The sequence below is a fragment of the Manacus candei genome, unplaced genomic scaffold (assembly GCF_025592945.1).
Source record: "Manacus candei isolate 608988 ecotype Guabito, Panama unplaced genomic scaffold, ASM2559294v1 h1tg000033l, whole genome shotgun sequence".
Lineage (NCBI taxonomy): Eukaryota > Metazoa > Chordata > Aves > Passeriformes > Pipridae > Manacus > Manacus candei.
The window spans coordinates 93588-120367 of record NW_026138081.1 but is presented as its reverse complement, the minus strand read 5'-3'; the positions used below and the strand labels follow the sequence as shown (position 1 = coordinate 120367).

The 26780-nt window shown below is 37.7% G+C and overlaps 1 protein-coding gene across 3 annotated transcripts in view; it reads right to left on the bottom strand.

The window, feature by feature from the left end:
• Positions 1-26780, bottom strand: part of STXBP6 (syntaxin binding protein 6) — a 102222-nt gene that overhangs the window by 66748 nt on the left and 8694 nt on the right. Inside the window, exon 2 of one of the 3 annotated variants that reach the window (XM_051791346.1) lies at positions 20654-20716. The exons of the other annotated variants lie outside the window; for them this stretch is intronic. The gene's annotated coding sequence lies outside the window, so the exon portion shown is untranslated. The remainder of the gene's footprint in view (positions 1-20653; positions 20717-26780) is intronic. 3 annotated transcript variants of the gene reach the window in all.

Genomic DNA, 26780 nt, shown 5'->3' with positions numbered 1-26780 from the left:
AAACTCTGAAGTATGTGAAAGTCCAGTTAATTTACATGGGCATTAAAAGCCCTGAGCTTCAAATAAAGGTTTTAATGACTTATAGAATTTAGAAGATAATTTCATATTCTTAGAGGCAGAATTTTCAAAGTATTCAAGTATCTTCACTGAAGTTGCTCTCTACATTTAAGTTTACTTAAACTAGCTAGGCTTATTTGGGGCAGAAGCCACTCACACTAGAACTACAATTTGTTGCAAAATCTCAGAGAAACACCCTGCGACTTCATGAAGTATAAAAGCTTCATTAATTCCCCCTCTGATAACTGGAGAGAAACTCAGATCTATGTCCCACACAAAGAGGGAAAACACTGCAAGGGCATAGGGAAGGAGCACTGTGGTTGTGCTGGTAGACCACCACATTCAAAGAAGCTATACAAAACTTCAGATATGGTAAGACTGTTCCTTCAGAAGCACTGCTCCTGGTGACAGTACTTGATTGCTCAGCTCTTGCACCTCTTGCAGCTTTAGCACCTCATCCCCTCAATTTCTCTGTAATTACAAACTGGACACACCTGCACAGGAAACAGTGTCAGAGAAACCATCAGGGTTAAGGCACACAAAACCACACCTCTACTTTTCTGCTAAGTTATTTTGACCCAGGTCAGTTCCTCAATGTGTTTTGTAAGGAAACAGCACAGTCAACTTAGGAGAGACATTTGGAGAGAAAAAAATTATTGTAGAGAACAGAGAGGGAAGAAGAAGGGACACTGCTTAGTCATGTGCCTCCTGCAAAATAAAGATCGATCTGACCACTGCTTACAGAGGAGCCTAACTAAAGGAAAGATCTCAGAGGGGACATTAATAGGTTCTTTGTGTAAACAGCACCACAGCTGTAACTCCAGTTAGTTCTGCTTTGAAATCTTATACTACATACACAGGCCACACTCATGGAACTGCTGAATGCCACCTCTATTGTTCAAATAAAATGACACTTCAATATACATACATTAAATTCCACATTTCTGTATTAAAGACTTTCAAGCTGAGATATCTTTTTGACATCCTTAGCTGTCTTAGTATCAGTAAGATCATCTTCAGGTCTGAACTACTGAAGCCAGTAATTCTGCCTGTGGGATCATCTGATACTTGCCACACTTTTAAATAAATATAAATAAATTGCAGTCACATTAGATTATGAAACCAAGAGAGTCATTATTTTTAGTGTGCATACTACTAGAAAAGTACTTATCTTAACACTTTCAGTCTCAACATTTTGTTGTCACTATTTATGATATTCCCTTATTTTTAAAAAAATGGGATGGAGGGGGGGGAAGCTGTTTTCATGGATATGTCAGACAGCACAACTTAATCCAAACCAAATTCGCCACCTACTAATTTTGGGGTGCAAACAGAATCCTTTGCCAAAATAATCTGTAACAGTATACCTCAGTTAACCACCATAGAAGTATTTGAATTCTGACACGTTTTAGCATTAGGTCATTTTACACGCACCTTTAAAGAAATCAATTGCATTTAAAAATTTGCCCTACTAAAAGAAAAATCCAGACCAACTTCAAAGGAAGAAAAGAATGAGCAGCTCCTGACAAGATAACTCCTGACATGTAAATTACCTGTCCTTTAATAACAAATACATTGAATAAAAGCAGAATCAAAAGAATAAGTTTACCTGGTAGTTATTTAGAAAAGGTTGGGTTTGCATTCATTATACCCCACTTCTCTCCTCTTCTGTATTATGGAAATATCTGAAGAATAACCTATACCAGCACGTAAACTGTTGGTACATTACAACTAGTTTTTGGGTTGAATTTTTTTTTTTTTTAATTCAAGACCACTGTAAATGACAATGGGTTTAAATATACAAACCTCCTCCTGACTCAGATAGAGATTGATAATTTTTGCAATAATAATTTCAATCCTAGACCTTCATATGCTTAATGAATTTTCAATAAACAGCTATTTGGAAAACATATATAAATGCTGTCTGGTAAAAATATACTCCAGTGACGTTCAACTGAAAAAGTGCTCTCCAGATTGCAACAACCTGATGCTGCTAAATCCAAGTTGCTGAATAGATGTTTTCAGATGTTTTCTTAATGTTCATGGATTGCAAGATAAAGTATGACTCCAAAGATACACTCAGTGATGTAAAGGCTTCCTGGATTAAGAGAGAAAGAAAGTTTTCCTTACCTGTAGTATCAGAAAATGTTATGGGTTTATAACTTCAAAACTTACACACTGTACTTCAAGGTTCACTTTATGAATATTAAAAGCAAGAGGTTTCACTGCATTTGATAAGATTCTGCTGAACAACAGGCAAATCAAACAAACGAGACACTATCCAAATACAGTTTCATAGATTTCTCAAATCATTTTACTGTATTTGTGCACTGCAACTTACAGCATGAAACTAGAATGTCAGACATATGCAATAACTAAAATAAATGCAAAACCTAGATTTCATAACATAACTCTCTCTATATACACTCATCCCTATCTCTTATTCAAGTGCTTTTATGCACAATCAACATGCAAATAAAACTTTATTTAAAGTCTAGCTCAACATGGTATCCAAGACAAATTAAAACTCTTGTTTCAGTGCAGGCACAGAAGATACAACATAGAACAATCAAATACTGCAGCTTACTGCTGCATGCTGTCGTTGGCTTTGTGATTAAACTGATTTTATATATATCAGCCAGAAGCTGTACACAGACACAGTATATACCCAACATTGTAACTGGAACCTGCAACTAAAGCGTGCACTGACTGTGCCTCGGAGGTTGTGATCCTTCTGTTCCTGTACTTGGGTTTACAACAGCTTCAGATACCATATTCAAGTAATTAATCTAACACAGTGTGTACTTGACGTGACTGCCAAATCTAATGTGAAAATTGATGCTAACACAAACCAGAGAAGCCTATTTATTTAAAGAAGAAAACAACTAACTGTGCCTGTGTACAAACAGACTTCTGAGATTGAGCTGTTATTGTAGTTCGGATGAAATCATTTTTCATAGGTCAAAAAATCAGCAGCTGAATTTGAATAAGCAACCTTCTCCCTATTTAGTAGTGGATGTATGCAAAAGACCATTGCTTAAATAGGTAAAACATTCCAATATTCCTCTTTTTCACAAGGGGACATAATACAATCTTTGTCAGTTTTACAAAAAAAAAAAAATAAAAAAATAAGGAAGATTTGCTCAAGGAACACAAATAAGTCTCAATTTTTCACATTCTCCAACAAAACCCCTATTCTCATACAAAAAACTCGCTGCCTGTACATGCACAACTTCATGTAGTATACACATACTTCTTTACACAGTAATGTTTTTTCTTGGCACACATTCCAGGACAAATTCATCAGCAGTTTCCACTCATGGTCCATATGAACTCACGCACTGGAACACAAACTTTTTCCCCTATACTCCAATAAAAAATGCCTTAAAGAAGAGACTTTTACTGGAGGATCTCTGAACACTGAGACAATGCATTACTGTTTGTAACATTTATCCCTCTGAAGGAAGGGGGGTATAAAGGTTTCAGTAAATCTAAGTCCTTAAAGAGAGACTACACTTCCCACTTCACGTGCTTTGTCCTGCATATTTAATTCCACTCAAGTTATTATAATGATGATTTTGGCTGAACAAAGAAGATCCCATTTTCCTCCTGTGATTTTTCACTCCATCCACCACAATATTACGGAACAGGATGTCAGCATTTACACTGTGCTCCCAGCACACAACAGAAACACCGAGAGGGAATATTCCTGTGTGGATTTGAAAAAGTGCCTGCAATGCGCTGCTCATTTGCATCTTCTCACATCTTTCTCTACTACAGTTCTTCTCCATCACATTTCTATCACTAAAAACTCCTCCTATGAACAGCTGACTATTCCTCTGAAAGTGTGTGAGAGGACAGCAATTAAAGGCAATTTCTTAAAAAGAATATTAAATAAAACCAGGTGAATTAAACTGACTCCCTCATGGATCCCATACGTTCAGTAACAAAAAATTGGACTGTTCTCATCAGCCAGAATCTCAGACTGTTTCCAGGCAGAGAGCCAGAAAGTAGCTAACTTACATCCACTTTATATCCACATATTTTAAAGGACTCTATGCAAATAAGTGGAAAAAAGGAGATTTACGGTATCTTTGTTGAGGTATAGGTATACAGAAGGAAGTGGGGAAACTAATCCTCAGCATGCAGAATTCAAATAGGAGCAAGTTAGAAAGGAGAAATGAAATACAAAGGAAGAGAAGGAAGAGCATGTTATGTTTTCCAAAAGAAGACAAAATGTTCAGTATGTTAAACCTTGCTATTTTCAAGGATCTTTAATCACAAACAGGGATGGGTTCACAGGACAGGCTAACCACTGAAATGCTGCCTGAAGTGTGAAATCATCTGAGCAACCTACTATTGTTGGATGGAATCGTAACTCTACCAAGCACTCAAATCTGGTTTTAATAAAGCCACTATCTTGAAAGAGGACATCTACTTTAGGAAATCATTACAGGACACTGTTGCCAAAAAGTACAGCTTTTGCTATTGTAGTAATTGTCTGGTATTTACTTGCTTGAAGTGTTTAAACTACTTCAGTCATTACTGGTCATCAAAATTCTGTATTTGCTGTCATCTCAAACAAATAGTTAGTACAACTCTGGAAAAAGCACAAAATCATTTAAAAACCAAGGCAACTTTGGTACTTCCTACCAAAATGGGTTCACGACTTTTAAAAGGATTTACTGGAAAAAAAAATGCAGTCATGATCCAGAGTTATTTGTAGAGAGTCACATTTCCAATTTATTTTTCTTAAAAGTCTTCAGAGGTCAGCTTAACTCTTATGACCTTTTAGACATGGTTAGATCTTATGATGAGTTATTATATCCACCTTTAGACTTCCATTTGCAGGACGAACAGTTTCTTCTGCCATTTCTCGCAGATTTCCTCCTCCAAACACTTCTGCTCTCCAGACTGTTTCCCATTGCCCTACATAATTTTTGAAATGCCATCCTCCTCACAGCTTCATTTATGGCACCAGAGTCCACTGCAAGAACTACTTAGTTGGTCTCTAAGCAAGCTCCCCAGGTAAGTGGTCACAGCACCAAGCCTGAGAGAGTTCAAGGAGCATCAGACAATGCTCTTGATCACATGGTTTAGTTTTAGGTAGTCCTGCAAGGACCAAGGAGTTGGACTCTGTGATCCTTATGGGTCCCTCCCAACTCAAGATATTCTATGACACTTTATAGACCGTAGAGTGAACACTCCTTCTTATACAGCTACTGCCACACATAGACAGTCATCAAAAACCAAGAGCTCCAGTTCAACACCTACCATGTTCTTCAATATTTTTGTGGAAAAAAAAAAAAAAGACTTTTGACATCAAATAACTAGTTATTCCAACTTAACAGAGGATTTCTTACTTACTACTTTAAGACTACTTCTCCTACTGTAAGATAATTTTAAATTCCAATCCTGTCTTTTAACACTTGCAGTTCTCTAGATTAACATCACCAATATATACCTTGATATATATTCTGTGGTATATAGTCTGTGTGCCTTTAGGCAGTTAAAATTTTTTGAGACTAACACAGCCTACTTTCACTCCTCCACTTAGAACTAGAAAGATACCAACTTCTTAGAATACACTTCTACAATCATTTGTATGTTCCTACGTCTTACATGACCTCCATGCGAACTTAATTTCCTTAGTTTGCTCGTGACTAATATCACATGAAACAGTATCAGAGGCATCATTAAAGTTCACATATTCTGCCAGTTCCAACTTACTCATATGGCCTAAAACTTTATCACAAAAACAAATGAACTGGTTTGAAGTTGTGTTTGAGTTATCTATTTGTTCCATTGTTTGTCCAACATTTTAGCAAAGAAAAATCACTAAAAAAATGAAATTAAAGAATATTTGTGACAAGGAGCAGCCCATGTTCCCCAGGGAAAGGGGAACTAGTTTTAAGGACTACAGTTTGAAACATGCAAAATTTCTTTCGGTAGTCTGTGTTGTTTCACAATTAACTTATGACCACCTTAACCACTTGTACTGGCAGAAATTACTGATTTCCCTTTGTGTTTTTCTTCCTTATGACGGCATAAGTGCTTCTGTGGTAGTCCAGTGAACTACAGAAGAGAATTAATCCAGTTTTAATCTAGTTTGAAAAAAAAATATTAATTTGTTTTGGTTTTATTCAGATCAACTCCCTGACACAGGGCACCCCACAGCTGTGTGTCAGCACATGGGAAGGAAGAGCACGGGGTAAGATTAAGCTGCCTTAGGCACCAGCAGTGTTAGTTTAAAAGGATCATAAAATTGCAGTTTAAAGAAAGAACCTGAAATGCCAGGAACTTTCATCAAATATTGAAATCAGTTGACTGAAGACATGGCACGGAGCCAATCTACACAAAATTTTTCAAAATCAAAACTTGCAACAAAGAACTAAGTGGCATAAAAAGTGGTAAAATGGGAGTTCATATGGGGCATCTCCTTGGTAAGAACAAATGCGTCTCAAGACAAAAGAAAATTTCTTGGTATACCAACTCCATTATTTGTTGGGTTAAACAGAGGGGTAGCAAAAGGGCAGGTAGGAAGTTAGGCTTTGTTACATTGCAACCAGAACCTGTTGCATATAGGAATGTACAATAATATGATGAAATGCTATTACTGCAGTATAGCTCACATAAGTGCAACATGCTAAGTCATGTCAGCTACTCTGGCAAGACATCTCACAGGAACCTGATTTTGCCTTATTAAGTACTGATCATTGAAAAAAACACGTTAAAATGATTCATAATTTAGTGTACAGGTTACCAGAGAGACAGGTTATTCCTACAGTATTATCTGAAAGTGTTTCAAAGAAAAACAAGCAAAAACTGTTTCAGCTAACAACTAGCACATAGTACCCTTGTCACATGCTTTCTCCTACTAGCATACTTCAGTATGTTCTGAAATCATGTTTTACAAATCCTCACAGTTCCATTTCCATTCCTCCTCATCTAACTGGTATTGGTACAAATTGCACATTTCTGCACATTACAGTCCTCCACTAAATGAAATATCCCAAAAAAGAAGGAGGGAACCAAGTACCGAGTCAGGTCTCTCAGGCTAAACATTTTCAATTTTCTGAACTGAAATGTGCTACGCCCACATAAAAAAAAAAAAGAAGTAAGCTCTGTCATTACATTCCTTTATATTACTTTAATGCTGGGGAAGAGTACAAAAACATAGCAATACATTTGGATAATACAATAAGACATAACATCAAGGGATTAAAGCATTTTATTTCATCCATCCATGGTGAATCAACTTTCTCCAGTAAGCATAAATAGGTTTTTTCAATCATTTCAAATGCCTGAGCAGAATAACTTACTGGTAAAATGCATAATGCTTTTAAGAATGAAATATATGTGGCTCTGGGGATATCAAAATCTCTGTAAGAGCAGATACACCTCTATAAAATATTACATGAATGCTTTTCTTGAGGGAAAACAAGAACTATGTAAAAACACTAAACCATCTGTTGGCAGTATCCTGATATTTTGCAGCAGTTAACTAAATACAGTTTTCTTTCTGGCAAATAACAGAAGCTGAACACATTTCTGACATGTTGCATACTTCTTCTGAGAAACCCCTGAACAGCTACGAACACCCCCCCTTCAAAATGGGCAAGTTCCATAAAGCTTGCAAAACTGCAGAGAATTCTGCAAACTTAAGAAATTACACACAAAAAAAGAAAAAAAAAACAAAAAATATCTGCTCCAGTGTTTTATTCAAGGGATGTTATCATCTCAGGAATTATTAAAAATGCTATCCATGTCTTCTGGCCTCTTCTATGTTTGATTGCTTAGTTCTGCTCTCCTGACAGAATCCAGGGGGAAAAAAAGGTCAAACAGACCATGTATGCTTGAAGTTTTTTGGGGTTTTGCGCCTTTTTTTTTTAATGAATGACTTGTTTTTCAGTCTCTGAGAAAAATCTGAGATAACCTAGAAAGAAAACTACTAGCTTTTTCCTCTCTTTTGATACTTCCATAGTAATTTACAATCAGTAATCAGTGATCAGTGATAAAAGTATTCAATTTTAACAGCTAGAAAATTTCCATCAAACATTGAGATGGTGGGAAGAAATCTTGTCAAGTGATAGGCCTGTTGGAACAAAATAGTCTTCTTTCAAAATATAAACCAAACAACACACTTCCCCCTCTGCATTCCTTTCAGAGTGCAAGTAGGGACTTCTGGACAATGTGAAAGTTTTCATCAGGTTTATGAATCTGGACAAACCATTAAGTTTTAGATTAACATCTCCTACAGATCTGTATGGTGTTAATCAATATATGGGATACCTGTAAAAACACACAGTAACAATACGATATGGGGGCATGAGAAGGTAGACCAAGGAGTGACACCTAAGTTTGTCTAAGAAACATCCCATCCAAGGAGAGGGGACAGGATAGGACAATACAACACAAAGACCCTGTTCCATTTATTTCATACATTTAGGAGTGATTCTATGCTTCTTGCACACAGAAGTTACATTTCACATGTCAGAGTAGGAGGGCTGTTTAAACAAAAAAACAAATCATGACAAAACATACAATGTATATTTCCATCAGACAAACCCCAGATTGATACCACCTTAATCAAGATATCAGATATCCTTCTAATCTTAATTTCAATCAGAACTTTACTGTGAATAAATTTCATTGTCTCTAAACAGTGGGCACACCTACGGACCCTGAAATAACATCATCTCTCACTATATCTTCACAATCTCACACAAAGATAATTGTAGCACCAAATGCACACTGATTTCAGAAGTATACATTTTCAAGTTGAGTAATAATCTCAGTTTCCCCCTATCAAATTCATAAGTATAATAATTGACAATGTCCACAGCAACAGTTCTGCACCAAAATCAACTTAATATATCCCATATCTAGGACTGAACTGTAAACACTGATATTACAAACAAAATGACATCCCCAATCTTCAAACTGTTTATTGGCAAATGTCACCTAAAATACAAAAAGGTATTTCACATGGCCACACCCCTATATAAAATGGCATCCAACTGAAAGAACAAGCACATAACCCATACAGAATTATGATTTTTATTCAAAAAATACTTTCTGCATGAACAAAAAGAAGAAATATATTGCATCTTTAAGACATCTGAATACAAGGTAGAGGAAAACAAGTGCCAGCCACACATCCCTGGTTGTGGTGTGCAGCCTAGAAAAGGAATTAATGCAGATACAGACATATTTATCTCAAATGTAACATTCTTTTTTCAGCATCAACAGCCTCATGAAAATTCTCCACCTGTGCAAAACCAAATCACCACACTATGCAACATCAGCAACCCACACAATTGCTCAAGGACAGAAATATCCAGTTACAGGTAGGAAAACTGTTTCACAAAGAAATACATCTAGTCCTATCCTCAGCCAAAAGAAGCTTTTCAGCAGAAGCTTATGCCAGTTTAACAGTAGGATGCTACCAAATAAAGAGGTCAACATCCTTCATCTCCCAGTATTTTGCTGATTCATTAGAACATTCATCCTATACTAAAATTTGCAGCTGCACATCATTAGTATCAACACAATGAGACTGGTGGGAGGAATATGCACTACTTTTGGCAGTAATCTACAGTTCACTGTGTCAATTCTTTCTTGAAACCTTACTCTCATCTCTGCACATTCCTTTAGAAACAAGCCTGAAAATGACATTCTTAAATGTTATTATTTTTGAATCCTAAATTTATTTCTCAGAGACAATGATAGGATGTGTCCTATTACAATTAAGCTGTAAACTCTTTTGAGTTTTGATCTTCTTCTTTCTTTACTCCACAGGACCTGTAAACTCTACTAACCCTAACACCACACTGTATTCAAAACTATTAAACTACTTTGCCTTTCTAGTAGTCTAACAATGAACGTAAGTAGTTAAAAGCAATTAGGTCCAGTCAGTAATTAACTGCTTACATACAGCATCCAGAAAATTTGACAAGTATATCTTACATTAAACCAAGTGATCTCTTTGCTATAGGCTTTTCCTTTCATATATTCCACAAACATAGAAGAACAACATAAAGCATAAAATTCATAAAGGTATCAGTAGCATTATCTCCAGGCTTGTAACTCCTCAAAAGCACCCACCTACAAAATCAGCTACATTAAAAGAAAAAGGTTAATTTAATAACATGAATGATACAAATCAAACTTCACTTTACCCTTTACTTTTCATTTCACACAGTCACTATGTAAATAAACATTACTTCAGAACCTGATACTTGTTCATTCATTAGACTAAACTACTATAACAATTAACTTCAAACATGTTCATTTCATAGTGGTTAATAAAATTATGAAAGAAGCTCGAGAACTTACACAGGTGGCTTAAATTCACAATACATATTTACAACTTCCACCATCAAGGGATATGCTTGCATGTTTAGGTATATAAAGACTTAGCAAGACAAAAAAAGTACTTTGAGAAAATGACTTAAGGCTTATTTCTGTGCCTGGTTGATCCACATTAAAAACAGCACTCTGTAAACATTAAGTGCATAATAAAGAAAAAGCTCACTGCATCTGCCTTAAAAGACTAGCTATCTAGATAGCAACCATAAGCACAGTTACAAGGAAGATAAAGGTGAAACCAATGTACATTTGTCAAAACAGTATGGGTACAGTCAAGAACCTTGAGAGTAATTCCAGCTTCCAGGGAAGAGAGACAGAGATCTGCTGAAAGCTGAGTACAATATCTCCAAGTGCAAGATACCAGTTAAGAAGGCTGGATCTTTAAAACTTACCCTGCAGAGATAAAAATTACTTGCTGCAACCTTGCAGATATGGTCAAGGATATGTACAGGATAAGCATAATATGCTTTGGTCTGATGCTTCTGAATTGCACTTTAAAGTGAGAATACTTTCTACAAAACACTGAACCAACTCTACCTCTGTTACACACCGATACAATGTTGCAATTCCTGTAACTGGCACTCATTCTTAGAGTTTTTTCTGTGAACAAGAAGTGAAACAGCTAATGTTGGTAACAGTTCAGTGTCTCTGCACAGTTATTACACTATTTTGTTTCATAAATAATAATTTGCCATTTCTAGGCAAAGGGGCTGCAAAGTGGAGAACTTCACTGAGAGTTATCCTTACTCAGTGACTTCAAAGTGAAAAAGTAAACTCATTGTTTCAAGGCTATTGACTTAACATAGATTCTAGTCCAAAATGCCTCTTCTGGGTATATAAAAGAATACATGTCCTCACTTCCTTGCTTTGCATCCAGGTACAAGAATATTAAACTCATTTTTAGTTCTTCTTCAACTTGACCCCTAGGCTGAGACTATGTGAAAAGGTACATCTCACCCACCTGAGTGCAATCATAGATGCTTGGAGCCAGGAAAGAGGCTCCTCCTAAGGATGTGAGCAAAATACACCACCTGCAAAAGATTCAAACCCAGACACTTCATTCTTCTCTGGCAATGGATATGAATTGGGGTTGTAAAAGAAGGTGAAACCATCCCTGACTAGGTTTCAGATATCCAACAGAAAAGCTGTTGCCTCTCCCAACAATGGACTGAACTTAGAAAATGCCAAACCCTGATCCTCAGAGCCTAAGACTTTTTTACTTTTTTTTTTTTAAATGGGTAGTGTCTAAACAAGACAAAGCTATTCCTTCAGGAGCTGAATTGCTTATTCCTTTTACTGCAGAAACATGTGTGCCAGTGAAGGCCAAGCCTTCACTCAGAAGCACTGCTCCACAAAGGTCATACTATGGAGTGAGGTCAGGGTGTGGTGAAATCCAGGACTGGGTTGTACCAAACTGGACTACAACTATGCCAGGGGCTGGCTAGACAAGGGGATGACACAGAAAGATGTGGAAAGCAGTTCAGTGACACACTCTTGTGTCCTAATGGTGACACACTCTTGTGCCTAAGGACAAAAGCAATTTGTTCATGCTTCAAAAGTCTTAGGATGAGCCTCCTTCCTCAATTTCTGTGAAGCTGTCTCTAAGACATACTAATGTAAATAAAAGAAACTTTAAAAATAAAAAATCACATAGAAAATCACACCCCAAAGAGGAAATAAGACCACGGGAGGGCCTATGATTAATAGTCGGAGTACAGGACACCACTGCTCAATGAGATTGTCAGATAGAGAATCTCAAAGTGGGAAGAGACATGGAGACAGGGTCACTGACCAGCATGGTAACAAAGCATCTCAGGAAGCACATGGGATATGACAGCTGAGGTACAAAACAAATTAGATTCTTTTAAGGGACTGAGACTGGATCAGTTTCCATATAAATCGAATATAGAGAATTTTATAAAGTGTCAGAAAGGAAAGCTCAAGTGCAAGGTGATTATGCTAACAACTGCATATACTTCTGCCAACAAAATTAGTTATTGTTCTCACCGTCACAACTACAGTACCAAATCCAGAGAATACGAATACAATATCCTTGCTAGACAGTATTAAGAAACCTACAACACCTACAAAAGTTAGAAAGAATGAACTGAAACACTTAGTCACTCTGATTTCTTCTTGTAAATAAATCATAACTCAGCTAGATAAACGAACTAATACATCACAGATAAGACCTCAGGAAAAGCAAGTGCATAAGAGAACAGTTTCATTTTCAACAATTTTTCATCTTCTAGTGCCATAATACTGCTTTTCAAGCATATTCTTTATTCCCTCTAATCGCATTCAGACTCTCAACTTTTAGTAGTACAGAAAGTTTTGTCCAAGTCCCTACAATCTGTTTAATGGGGAATAAAAATCTCCTCCCCTGGGAGAGAGTTTCTAGTATCGTAAAGGCTCAAAAGTAGGTTTCCATGTGCAAGCGTGTAGAAAGAAGGTAAGTTTTACCAGCGTCACAATATATTTTTTTCTTTTTTGTAAAGCACAGCGAAAACCCTTAAGTCTTATGGTGATCTCATTGCGCTGAGACCAGCAGAGTTCCCAAACCCATGACTCATTCCAATTCCAGCAAAAAAATTGCTTGGGAGACAGATGTTTTGTTTATGAATTAATTCCTTCAGTATGTCTCGCTCTTCAAAAAAAATATTCAGGCTTCACTTTGTATGCACAAGATAAAGCATGACAGTCATGCTCCTGCAGCACTTTTTTCTAAATACTATTTTCTTAAAACTGAAATGGCAGTGGATGTTGGTGACACTTGAATAACTTGTTTAGGAACAACTCTATCTTGCCAATGAAGATTTAATTTCCTGGTTATGAAGTGTAAAAGTGTGTAACTTCTAAATGTTCGGGTTTCTGGCTTTAAAGTTTACTTCCATAGTTCTTATGCTACAAAAACTATTATTTGTTTCTTGCGACATAAAATTAAACTGAGGCCCAGATACTGTTTATTAACAGATAAAGAAATTGAAAGAAATAACTTTAAGCATTATTCAGTTTTGACATCAAACCTTGAAACAGTAGATTGTTTTCATTTAGACAGTTTTGTTAGTCAACTAATTTTTTAAAAAAGTCTCATTACACACTCTAAATAACATCAGTGAAGTTATGCTAACTTAAGAGGAGTAACCATTACATGGTTTGGCTCTTTCCTCTGTAAATAAAAGATTTATTTTTGTCTACCCCCAAAATGACCAGAATCCCAGTATCAACCAGTTCAAAAGAGACAAATGTACTTATGATGCACACTTATGTTCTCCTCCTCCACCCTCTGTAATCACAGCATCCTCCTTTGCACTTGGCTCATTGTTTTCTAACATAATACTTCCTCCTTCCCATCCGGTTTGCTTCTGTAACACTACTCTAAGGTGTATCTAATTTGTATTCCAGTGAAGAAAACCTGGCACTTCAAACCATTAATGGAAGCTAAGTACTCACACCCTAGTGAAATCCATGGAACTGGAAACCAGTTCCAAATTCACTGTCAGAAACTCCTCACTTTGAATTATTTTATTTAAGCCTGAATATATTACATTTCACTTTCATTTAAGGGGATCTCTGGTCTTTATTCAATGACCTAGATATTGTTCAATCCTGCAGAAGAAAGACCCTTCTCACAGCTTTCACACCAAATGCAAGAAGAGACATGCAGCTGAAATGTTAATAATCTGCAAAAATCCTACAGCAACTGACCAACAAATGTATGCCTTTATTCATCTGAGCTACAGATGTAGCCCAAACTAAGGCTAATAACTCTGAGAAACAGATGTAACTTGAGCTGGTTATATAAGACTTTAGCACCACTGTATGATGCATGTAACTAATTCCTTAGTAAACTGTATGCTTATTTTTATATAAAAATAATTAAAAAGCTATAATCACTACCTCCCTGCCATCCTTGATCTTCTACTTTTGCATCAAAGTCATCAACATAGTACTGGGTAAAATTCAGGCCTATTAGGGGCATTGTCAGCTGACAAAAAACCAAAAGTATAGAATGTAACAGCTAGAGATCACATCAATCCAAGTTCAATACACCAATACATCCATCAGCTGGTAACTGCTGAGTTCAGAAAAGTGATTCTGTCACATTCCCACTGCATTCTTCCCAATAAGTTTGAGATCAATCTAGTTTCAGAGCTAGGAGAAACAATATTAGGATTACCTCAATTTCTGTCTACCTGAAATAACAAATCAGCAAGCAAATTTCTCCCAAAAGGAACAAGTGGTTGTGGTATATGAGAGAAAATATTTTCACCAAACCCTTTGCTTTACATAGCACTCATAATGAGATTAATATATAGCACTACTAACTTCTTTCCTTTATGTACAGTCAACAGCAAAAAACAGGTCTTATTATGCCACTAAATAAAATCAGTGTGGAAAATGTCTCAGACTTTCTGTTGTTGCTGTAAGCCATATGATCTTTGGCACATGAATTAGATGAATAAAGTTCTTCATATACCAATTCCTATTTAGCATAAAGGAGAAAGAAAAGACATAGATGGAGAAGGGACTGGTGGAAGTAATCTGCTTTTCTCAGACAAGTTTTAAATGTAGGTTACAATTCAGCAAGAAGACACCTGCAAACAAGCGATGACAAACTCTTATTTCCATAGCACACAATCTGACCAAAAAAAAGAAAACTGTATGTTGAAAGTATCAGCAAGGGTACACAAGTAGAAATATTAAAATTGTACAGCATTTCATTCTTATATGAAGTTTACTATAAGCACGTCGAAGAAATAGCTAGTCACATTTTTTGAAAGCTACATTTTATAGTGCCAAAAAAGATTGTCAATATGTTCATGATCTTTCTGTGCTAGAAAATATCCTCAGTCCAGTCTTCTGCACAACCACCTAGCATAGGCATTTTAAACTGTTCTATTCGGTAATTTAAACTGTTTTATTAGGCATTTTAATTTTATAGCTAATATCTTGTATAGGTTTTGTCAGGACCCTGACAGGCCCTACTGGCCCTGTGTAGTTCCCCCAGGGCTCCCCCACCCAGGACCCCATGTCAGCACATGATGCCGCAGCAGGGCACATCTCCAGCTCCCCGCAGCCCTGCCTGGCCATGGGCCTCACCAAGCTGGGCCTGCCCATGGGCCCACATCCCAGCCTGGCCTCAGCCCATTCCTACACCGCTATCTGATCACAGTTCCCCTCAATGGGCCTGATCCAGTCCCCCATCTGCTGGTGGGCTGATGTCCTGGCCTGGGCTTGACCTCACCCCCAGGGAAGGGAGGTGTGCAGTGCTCCAGGCTGGGGCAACCCAACACTCAGAACCAGGGAGCCCCCACCACTCCCAGTGCCCCAACCACGTGTTCACAGGGCACCTGGCAGGTGAAACAAAAGATCAGTTCAAAACCACCAGCAGCTGTTTGCACAAGGAACACCAGCAACAGCTTGAGTAAATGCACTAAACAGCAAGCAGGATCGAAAGCCTGTGCTTACTTCAAGCCTTTTACTATCAACACAGTGTTTTGCCAATCTGTTTTGCCTTGGGAACAAGGGTGAATGTAAGGAACTGACACCCAACTTCAATAAGTGTGTAAGTTTACTATAGTGCAAAACAGTAACAAAGTGCAAAAGAAACATGGCTTATGAAAAGGATACACTTAGCAATGCATCTAATCATTACTACAAAGAAAGTCTTACAGTGATTTAGAGAGATATACATCACCAGCTACCGCATAATACCTTACCATCATCCAGATCGCACTTCAGCTGGGAAGTGATCACAGTGAAGGTCTGGAGGACCTCTTCCTGGTACCTGGGAAATCCTACCCACGTCCGCCTCACTGGGGAGGCCTCCATCTTTGCTGTGAGAGGGTCCAGCTTATACAGTGTTAAACAAACCAGCTTACATCACTCAACTGGTGTGGAAAAACAATCTGGCTTTCTTCCCTCCTTGGTTTTTCCCTGAAGCCTGGCCAGGGCCCCATACTATCAAATGCCCCATGGCTTTGACTAGTCTCTAAATACAGAACTATGGCTACATTTATATCTCAAATATGAACCAGCTGCGACCATGTGAGACCTACTGCTTTCATGGCCTTGACTGAAAAGAAAGATTTATAACACATAGAGACCTTACTAATTATTAATAATATGCTGTGCTAACAAACACAGATGTGTACTCTTAAGGCATTACTCAGGATTATATAGCATCTTGATTGATAAGCAGATATATGGCTAAATACAATATTGGGTTGGAAAGTTCAGCTATAGGTCAACTCCATCTCAGGGATACACCCAGCATTACAGTTATTCCAAGTGTCATTAGGACAGGGAAAGGGAAAAACAAAAGAATCAAGCAAAAAAGCCCTGATTTTTACTTGCTTTCAGAAGGTTTTAAGTAATGGACTCCAGAGCATAAGAGACTACCGTGGAAGCTACCAGCAGAGGACCAGCAAAGCAGTGAGAGCAGAGAAGCACAAGGAAGGAAAGAGTCAGGAACACCTAATCATTGCTTGCACACAGTAATATCTCCCATTTAGCAGCAGTAGCCAGCTGGAGCTATTTTTCTTCTTCAAATAAAAGGTAATTATGCAAGAGACTGCCCAGCTCAGCAGTGGGAAAGAAGACAGCATGCATCTGAAAAGCTATACCACTGAATCAAAGTCTGTGCTTATTTGTGGTTAGCAAGGGCAGCGAGGACTTCAGAACTGCAGATCTTCAGAGGAAGGGCTGCAAAACTTCTGCAGAATGACAGCAGCAGCCTGATTTGACTTTGACCTAGAAAGGCTACACCATATCCCTTAGTCACCACACCTCCTGTAGGCAAGCCTCAATGCACAGAGACAAAGTGACTAATGACATTCTTCGAAACACTCACCAGCATTGCAAGAACATACTTAGTCCTGTTGACAAGTTCTGAGCTGAGATTTAATGGAAAAGAAAAATGATACAAGCAATTCTAGTCTAATAAGAGCACATTAAAAAATTGTTTCAGTGACACTGGCCAGAAATCCAAATTTGATTGGAACCAAGGACCTGTCAAGCCTTGCCAGTTCTTCCACTCTAAGATAACAAGATAACTACTTCATCAACAGTATGATAATTAGACAGCCCAACACATCATACCTGTGTCAATAAAAATTCCTGATTATTCAAATATAATAGGTCATGCATAATAGAAGTAACTGCTTAGACACTGCCAAAGTGCATAAATGCATTAAAAACTAGTAATGAAATTAGTAATCTGACATTCCAAAACCAGAGACTATTGTCCATGTGTTGATGTATTAGTTTGAACAGCATTAGAAGAAATATAGATCTAAATCTTCTAAATCCAAATTTAAAACAAAAAAGTAAGAGCTTTCTATTTAGCAGTTGATAATCCTGTCATCTAGTATTTGACAGATTAAACCACTAGATATCTGTCCATCCACAAGAAGACTATTTATTTGTACTGGTTTCAGAATATACAGCTCACGTTTGACAGACGGACATGTCCTGTTTGCGCCATGCTGAATAATGTTGCTCCACCAAGCATTCCTCCCTTACTTGAGCATTCCATATTACACACCAGGTTCATGCCCGTGCTTGTGACGCAGAAGCATGAGGTAACTCCAGGGCTTACATGCAGGATAAAAGTATGCAACAGACTCATAAGTCACACACATCCACACTAGGAGAGATTAGCACTGTAGCAGCAAACCATAGGTAGTACAATGGACAAATGATAAATGGTGATGCTGACAAGTGTTTTAAGACAGACTCCTTTGCAGCTGCTGAAGACATTGCATAGACACATAAAAACAATGCAAGGGGATTAATGCAATTTATGAGAAATTGGACAAAATTTGTGTCTATTTAAAAGTGGATTTGAAAACTGTCATTTATACTCAAGTTGTCATTTTCACTCAAGTAAAATCCACAATGAGAGCCATCAAGCATTCCCAAAGGAGAAGGAAACCAGAGACATGGTTAGAGCATATTCATAGAGAGATCAGGTGAAGCAACAAATGAAAGTAGTCAGTCTTCAGTGACAGTTGAAATCAAATGAAAAACCTAAGATTCCAACTCATACTGAATTTCTCCTTATGGTTATTAATTTTTTCAAACACAAATTACATGCCTTTAGGTACAGAGTTAGTTGCTTGTCTTGTATCGAGCAAGTTCCAGACAGAAACAACCAGTTTTCCCTCTTTTCCAAAATTAGGCTTAGACTGAATGGAATTTCTGGGATGATGAAACACGCTTGCTAAGCACTGCCAGAAGACAAACAGCTATGTAATGTTCCATGTAACTTCCTTTCAGTTTCTTGTGAATTACTGAATGTGTGAATTAGTTACCCTGAAGAACAGCAAAGGAAATTCATTAAAAGGCATCCTTAAATTGTATGAAAAAGCAAGGTGCCAGTTGCCACCTTCCAGCACAATTACATAAAACAAAGAGGCCATCTCTGAGCAGAGAACACACTTCTTCCTTTAAATCAAAGAAGCAAAAGATATGATGAATTTCACTGACTAACAGTAGCATTTTGGGCTAACAAGTGGTTTAATAACATAAAGTGCTCCAAAATACAATTAAAAACAAAAAAAATTGAATGGTCAACCTTAAAGTAATGAGTGGTAATTCTGTTCCAGGTACATAAACAGATGCAAAATGGAAGCATACTGAAATAAAACACTGGATTTGGAAGCTCACATTCATAAATAATGTCTTTCTGCTGTCCCACATAAGTTTCCCTCTTCCCATTTTTTTTCTTAGGCAGCATTTCCACATATGATGACAGAGGAGTTAACATGGTTTGTCTCCAGCTATTAAACCAACAAGAAAAAAAAAAGGGGGGGGGGAGGGAAAAAGAAAACCCATAAGCAGAGATCAGATTTCCAAGCTGTTCACACTTGGGTGTAATGACAAGTATCCATAGGGGAAGACTGCCTTCTCTTCCTGCTCTGTTTCAAAATGGCCTTTCTTTGATTGCCTTCATAAATTTGTTTTGATAAATTGGAAATAGCTAGGAACAGTGCTGCGGCCACTGGTGGAAAATGGCAGGCAAATGGCCTTTCTTCAGTCACTCAAAAAAGTAGAAAAGTAGAAAAGAGGATCCATTTCTGTTTCTAGCGAATGATGTATAGTATCTGCACTACCAGTGAAGTCTAAAATTTAGGGCTGCCCATAGAAATAGTGTGCATTAGGCAGCTATCACTGGCATTATGCAAGCTTCAGTGTGACATTAATACTCTACTTCTAAAACTCAAACCACTAAATGGGATTGATGCCTACTGACTTGTAGATTAAAAGAAACTGCTTTCAATGAAGCATTTGATTGCCTTAAGAGAACCAGTTTTAGAGAACCATTTCCTGGCACTCTCACTGTTGCACACATTAACAAAAGATCTCAGAAGTCTTCTACAAGAGGAACCACCACATCCACCTCAGAAAGGAAAAAAAACAAATCATCCAATCAACTTTAGCAATACAGTAATAATTCCTGTGTCTGCCAGGAACGGTCTGTCTCTTACTGCAATGTTTCCTTTCATTATGCAGTTCAAGAAAAAAAGTTCGCCTCCATGCTAAATCAGCACCAACATTCTTTAAAATTATTATGATAATCCAGGCACAAAATGAAAATACTTTTTTTTTTCAGCACAGTACTGCATTCTGTTCAATTCCGCTACTCCAACTCAGCTGAGCCGTAACTCCTGCCCTGTGCTTACCACTTTGATATACTTTTGAGGAATGTCTTAAACAATTCAAATTTTATTTAATTTATCAGGATAAAATCCTGTAAACAGGATTTTATTTTCAAACCTAGTCAGCATGGCCTCTGAAGCTGTCACAAGAAGGTTGCTCCTGCCTTGCGTTGCACAGACGATGCTAATTATGTTTCACACACAGAGACAAAGAACTAGGTCCTTCAAACATCACCAGGTTTTCTCTGCCTTCTGTTAGGAGAGCTCACTCTTCTCAGGATCTTATTTCCCAGTAGTCAAGAAGCCAGCTTGTACAGTTGTATTCACACTGAGGAGATGTGTTTTCACTGTACCAGCACATTTGCTGCCCAGTAAGTTTACTCTGAGATCTATCAGCTTTCCTAAAATACGTACAAATGTAAGCTGAGTATTCAAATGTATGAAGTATTCCTTCTAGCTTTTGCAAATATACATAACTGCTTTAAGGCGTTTGACACCCAGTAAGCTCGATGAACAAACACCTGAGGAAGGCATAAATAGAAACTCAAATTGCTACTCACCTTATTATCGCCTGAAGTTCCTGTTCTTCTATAACAAAAGCAGGTAGCCTTGTTAAATAAACTCTGTAAATTAAATTCAAGATTAAACTCAAATGTTTACTGTCCTTTATTTGTCTTTCCTGCTATACAGTAGAACTATTTACTGCTCTGATGCCTTTTCACAACTGCAATAAGAACAATTCAGATCTACTATTTCCTGGCACACAGCTCTAGAGCTATCTTCACCAGAAACACAATTCCCTCTTTATTCATTTCTGAAAGGAAAGAAAAATGGTTTAACTTCAGGGTGTAAGCCCTGTTACAATACAGTGGGAAGGCTAGAGAAATGTGACAATGTACACTGAAGTCAGAAGGAAAGTATTTTTAAACAAATTTGCATCAATTAGAATCTTGTTCTAAAATTGTTAAAATCTTATTCAGATCACTGTTACTAATATTATTCTGTGATCAATACTCTTAACTGCAATACACAGGGCATTCTACATCTTGTTAAGCATCAAGGTTTTACAATTTTTTGCTGGTAGCTTCACACTTTTCTTTCTTTGAAATCATCTTTTAATATTAATCTTTCACACTAATCATGCTCTAACCTGAGTGAGCATCCTGCTGCAACTATAGTCTTTTTAACCACTCATGACCATGTAAAATTTGGTGAAAGGAGGGAACAGGAGATAAAAGAAAGTCAATCCAAGCACATGACACCAGGACAAGGAGAAGGAAAACTGAGAAGGAGGAAAGAAGAGAAGAAAAGGAAGGGAAGTCCTACTAATTTGTATGAAAACAAGTGTGCAACAGTGAGAGGACAGACTTACAAGAAAGCAGAAATGTCCTCCACCAAGAGGAAGAAAACCCATAAGTGTCATACATTCAACAGAGACTCAGAGTTTTGTGATGCACACAAGTATCTTTAAAGTTAATGAGGTTCTGTGTTCATTATGTTCAACAACTGGAGAAATCCCTGAGAGAAATCTTCAGGACAGGTAGTTAAAGCCTCACAGACAATTACTTATATTTAACAGCTCTTCCCATAACTCTCCCATTATGTAAGGAGGATTCAGCCATGCATTTTATCATAGATATTATCACTAATAAAATACATTAAACACAGCATAAATAAAAGACAAAAGCAAAGAAATTCAATCAAACACAAAATTTCCCATACTCTGCAGAGAAAATAAGGCAGTTCATTCGATTTTGCACACGTTCACTTTTTTCTTCCCAGCTCTGGTAAGTACTAGCTATTATGTTACCCTTATAACACTAACTTTCTGACATTTGAATTCAGCAAGTTTTAGCCTTTAAACAGATAAATGGCTTACAGAATCCATCCATCTTTGTCCACACCTCGGGTAAAAGCAGGACCTGCAATTTCATAACTGATTCTCAAGCCATAGCAAAAAAAACCCCTGAAACTCAAAGGTCTGAATTCAAGCCTTGGCAGATATGAGAAACATTAAAATGTTTGGGCTTTTTCTTAATAGCAAGTTTATGTGCAATGTGTACAGTAGGTATTTGAGGAGTGACACTGAGCCAAAATATAAACTAAAAGATGATATTCAGCATGACAGATACAGTAGGCCACTGATGAAACACAACACATACAGATAGGCAGGGAAGTTTCAAAAAAGGAGAACCACTAAACAACATCCTTAATATGGTCTTACCCTAAATGGGTATCCATATATGCTTTCTTCTGGCTATTCATTGCTAAGGTAGCTGAATCTTGTCTTCCAGAAGTTCAGATATTTTTCATCAAGATTCCAATAGCACTGAATGCTTTTTAAGAAGTGGGATACTATCAGGATTGCAGTACTTAAAAATCTTTATTATTCCTGTCTATATGTTACAAAGTTTTCAAAGAAGAAAAAAAGAGGAGTCAACTACAATTTTAAAGTTAATATCCCACATGATACAAATATTGTTCTTACAACTTCTTAAAAGGCTTTCATCTAATTTTTACAAGGATACTAATTTGTCAAAAGCTACATCATTTTAAGAGCTGCTTCTAAATCCTCATGACAGAGAAGGATTCTGAGATTGAGAAAGAAAGAGTTAAGTATGTTCTGTGCTTTTAGCTACTATGCCTAGTGACATCTTATTCTTCAAAGAGGAATCTTTTGTATGGTCATCTGCACAGCAAGTAAAGAAAGCAATAGATGTTTTTCCAGATAAGGATATCTGTAAGTATAGCCCTAATAATCAGATGCATACTTTGAAATCTTTGCAGCTCATTATTTTTAGTTGCTCACTCAGTTTAACAATTCTAGCATCATTTATATACTTAAGAGAGACTATTTTATTACTGTAGAAAAGAACAATTTCATAGGAACCCCAAACATAATCTTAAGATTTCCATCTGGAATCAATCAAGGATTGTTATACAGATAATCCCACAATTGCTCCTTCCAATGAAAGATTAAAAGATAAATAATGGATGTATTTCTAGTGCCTTTGAATGTACATTGCCCAAATTTTACACTTTATTAAATACAGTATTAAAGTATATATATTAGACTTGCCAGCACTGTACTCTTGAGGCAAACAACCATCCACCACCTCAAATTTGTCTTTTTCTTATTTTTAGTGACCCTTTAGAACTGGCAGAGCATTAGCTCCTTTTGTTTCACTACAGCATAAGAAGCAACCATTTAATTCTCTGTCTAATATAATTCCAGTGTCCTTCCTTATTCTATATACACTTCTTCCAGCTTTTCATTGTAAGATTTTCTGACACAAGTTATCCAGCCCTGCTAATTTAAAAGCATTTATTCATAACAGCTATTATTTACTCAATGTGTGTTGCACAGACTGTAATAACACATCTGGAAAGATCCAGTACATATTAGTGGCATTTACAGAACACTTACCTTTATCCCTAATCATCAATAACTTCATTGTTTCATTTAAAGTATTCAACTCTCATAAGAATGATAAAGAAACATTGTGAAAGGGAAGAAAAAGGAAAGTAGAGAGAAACGGAAGCTACAAAGTAAATCATAGAATCATGGAATGGCTTGGGCTGGAAGGGACCTTAAAGATCATCCAGTTCCACCTTCTCTGCTGTGGACAGGGACACCTTTCACTAGACCAGGCTCAGATCCTCATCCAGCCCAGCCTTGAACACTTCAAAGGATGAGGCATTCACAACTTCTCTAAACGACCAGAGCCCCACCACTTAAAAGTAAAGAATTTCTTCCGAATATCTTATCTGAAACTACTCTTTCGGTTTAAAGCCATTCCCCCTTGTCCTGTCACTCTCCATTTTTCTTGTAGGCTCCCTTCAGGTACTGGAAGACTGCAATTAGGTTACCTCAAACCTTCTCTTTTCCAGGATGAACAATCCCAATTCTCTCAGCCTTTCCTCATAGGAGAGGTGCTCCATCCCTCTAATCATCTTGGCAGCCCTCATCTGGACTCACTCCAGCAGGTCAATGTCCTTCCTGTCCTGAGGACTCCAGAGCTGGATGTAGTACTCCCGGTGGGGTCTCAGCAGAGCACAGCATAGGGGCAGAATCCCCTCCTTCAACCTGCTGGACATGGTTCTCGTGATGCAGCCCAGAACATGATGGGCTTCCTGGGTTGCAAGGTCACATTGCCACTTCATGGTCAGCCTCTCATCCACCTGCATCCCCAAGTCCTTCTCGGCAGGGCTGTTCTCAATCTGCTCATGCCCCAGCCTGTATTGATACTGGGGGCTGCCCTCACCCCAGAAGAGCACCTGTCACTTGGTCTTATTAAACCTCATGAGATTCCCATGGACCTACCTCAGTCTTGTCCAGGTCCCTTTGGATGGTATCCCATCCTTCAGGTGTGTCAACCACACCACTCAGCTTGGAGGCATCTGCAAATTTGCTGAGAGTGTACTCAATCCCTCTGTCTTAAATGAAGATATGAATAACATTGGTCCAAATACAGACCCCTGAGGGACACCACTTGTCACTGATGTTCATTGTGACTCTGGGCAGTTGGCCACTGCTCTCTGAATGCGACCATCCAACCAACTCCTTATCCATCCAACAGTCCAACTCATCAAATTCATCTCTCTCCAATTTAGAGGGAAGGATGTTGTGGGGGATTGTGTCAAAGGCTTTAGAGAAGTCCATTAATGACATCTGTAACCCTTCCCTTGTCCACTGATTAAGTCACCCCATCACAGAAGGTCACTAAGTTGGTTAGGCAGGACTTGCCCTTGGTGAAGCCATGCTGGATGTTCCACATCACCTTCCTGTTTTCCATGTGCCTCAGCAGAGCTTCCAGGAGGATCTGTTCCATGACCCTCCCAGGCACAGAGGTGAGACTGACAGATCAGTAGTTCTCAGGGTTCTCCTTTCCACCCTTTTTGAAGGTGGGTGCAATGTTTCCTCTTTTCCAGTCACCTGGGTCACATCTTACTCTCCCCAAAAGTTATCTTGTTTCTAAGACAAACTAGAAAAGTATGATTATTTAGATAAGGAAATAAGAACATGAGGAAAGGTGAGAACTCACCTATCAATGAAGGAAGTCAAACTCTAGTCAAAGTTTTTTGTCCAAAGATGCCAAAGTTAACGTTTAAGGTGATGCACAACAGGGAAATACACACATATGAAGTCCCTTAAGAAGTCCAAGGGAACTGTTAAATGAGCTTTGAAAGAGAGAAGTCTCATGATTAAAGACATAAAAAGGTCAAGAAGATGAGAAATAATGAGAAATGCTGAAAAAACAGACAAAATTATAAAGGCAGAAAACAAAGAGTGATATTAGACAGAGATTAGACACAGCTGAGCCTTTGTGCAAGGAGGACAGCTGAACCAGTGCTACTGGTTCATTAATCAGATAAACACCTTTTCAGAAAAGTTTATTCAGAATAACTTACTACAATACATTATATCACAGTTTGGTTTCTGCTTTTCTGATCCCTACTACCCCCTCCTCAGGGTAGCTCACTGAATGAAAAAAAAAGGATTTTCCTCTTATTGCAAGCAAAATTATGTACTTACCCCTCTATGAGAAGAACAAAGTCCCTTCAAAGTTGTAACAGACATCAACTGTCAACCCTACCTCATACCAACCTTTTGGAGAGGGAGAAAGGGCAAATGTTTAAATGAAAATGCAAAAATAAATATGAGTACTCACGTCAAAACTGAGCACATCTTGAAGCTCAGACATGCCTATGTTGTAAGAACATGAAATAAATCCACCTAGTAGGGAGTACATATAGAAAAATAACCCAGGATTTAGTGCTTTGTCACCAGCAGGAAGTGAGTAAATGCACTCATGTAACTGGTTACCAAACCAGGTCCCCAAGAAATACCCACACAGTACACCTTCACAAGGGTAGCTTTTATTGCTCCACCTGTGAAATTTCATTTACTTCTGTGTAGAGACATGCACAGATTATGTGCAGTGCACATGCACAAACTATGTCAGACTCCAGAGGAAGACACAACAGGTGCACAATGAAAGAGATAGAAAAACAGTTTCACATATATCACTGCCTGTTTTACTTTAGAAATCTAAGTATAAGGTTTGTTTTAAACTGGAAAGGGGAAGAAGTTTGTGTTAAACACTGGGCAAGATTCTCCACGGCATAAATTCACAAATTCTAATACCACAGGTACTTCAAATGCACACTGAGTTGATTACAAGTCTTTCACCAAATTGCTTAAAAGTCTGATACACTGATAATCTATAAAAAAGGAAATAGAAATGCATTATTATCACAGTTTTACCTTAGAACATGACCTTATAAAACTAACTTTAGGTCATTTCCTTCAGCAGCAATTGAGGGTTTGCCACACCCAGCTCAGGGATGTATGGGAGAGTTCAGCATCTGCTAAGCACCTGTAGGACAACCAGGTCTGTGTTACAGAGTTGCACAACTGCATTCCTCAGCCTGATCACTGCTCAGAGAGGGCTGTAAGGAAGCCTAACATAGCATTCAAAGTGGTACCTGGGTTACTTGGCAAAGACAATCCATTCCTGCACTTTTCACTGTAACTTAAATGGAATACAAAGAACAAAAAAATGAAACTGTACAGTTAGCTTTTAAATAAGTAACAAGACTACTTTCACACAAAAAAACAGTCAGTATTTTAAAGTTATAGTTTGAAGGTATCAGCTATTACTGTTTGAAACAAGCAACTAATCA